General features: G+C 39.7%; 1 protein-coding gene across 1 annotated transcript in view; it reads right to left on the bottom strand.

Annotated features, from left to right (window-relative positions):
• Positions 1-1,158, bottom strand: part of LOC106876196 (tRNA dimethylallyltransferase) — a 170,886-nt gene that overhangs the window by 120,982 nt on the left and 48,746 nt on the right. The window lies entirely within an intron of this gene.

Genomic DNA, 1,158 nt, shown 5'->3' with positions numbered 1-1,158 from the left:
TATATATCAGGCTTCTTTCAGTTTCCGTCTACCAAATCCACTCACAAGGCTTTGGTCAGCCCGAGGCTATAGTAGAAGACACTTGCCCAAGGTGCCATGCAGTGGGACTGAACCCAGAACCATGTGGTTGGTAAGTAAGCTACTTACCACACAGCCACTCTTTCTATTTATTAATACTTTGGTCTTTGCTAAGTTTACATTGAGGCTTCTCAATTCTAGGTTTTGCTTCCATGTCCAAATTTCTTCTATAGATTCCACTACAGATTCTGCTACAAGAATTATATAATCAGCATATAGGAGTTTTCATAAGCAGCCAGTCTTAAACTTCTCTGTTATGGCTGAGAGAATTATAAAAGACAGAAGGGCAACTGAGATCTAAGTCCTAAAGGACCTCTAACTAAATTCAAACTAAATTCATTACAAAACTCATGTTTGCATAGATCACATAAGATTTGCTCAGGCAGAATTTTCTGTGGCCAGATGCACTGCCTGTTATCAATTCTCACCTGTTTGCACAAGTAAGTAATATTCTCCTAGTCCAATAAACAATGAACAGCCCAGATATGCTTTTACAGTGGATTGCAAAGAAAAGATAACATTTGTATGAACAGTGATTCTTTATTTACAATTAAATAATGGGAATATGCACTCAGTTGCAAACACACACATACACACACACGACAGGCTTCTTCCAGTTTTAGTTTAACAAATTTCACTCACAAGATATTAGCCAACTCGTGGCTATAATAGAGGAGACCTGCCAACTGTGTCCATGCAGTGGAAGTGGACTCGAGTCATGTGGCTCTAATGTGAACTTCTTATCCATACAGTCATGCCTACACACACACAATTTGAAAAACACAGAAAAATTATGCCTGAGTAGGCGTAGGAGTGGCTGTGTGGTAAGTAGCTTGCTTACCAACCACATGGTTCCGGTTTCAGTCCCACTGCGTAGCACCTTGGGCAAGTGTCTTTTACTGTAGCCTCGGGCCGACCAAAGCCTTGTGAGTGGATTTGGTAGACGGAAACTGAAAGAAGCCCATCGTATATATATATATATATATATATATATGTGTGTATATGTTTGTGTGTCTGTGTTTGTCCCCCCCCAACATCGCTTGACAACCGAATAAATACTAGATTTACAAAGAATAAGTC

Source organism: Octopus bimaculoides, chromosome 9 (assembly GCF_001194135.2).
Source record: "Octopus bimaculoides isolate UCB-OBI-ISO-001 chromosome 9, ASM119413v2, whole genome shotgun sequence".
NCBI lineage: Eukaryota > Metazoa > Mollusca > Cephalopoda > Octopoda > Octopodidae > Octopus > Octopus bimaculoides.
This window is presented reverse-complemented; position numbering and strand designations above follow the sequence as displayed.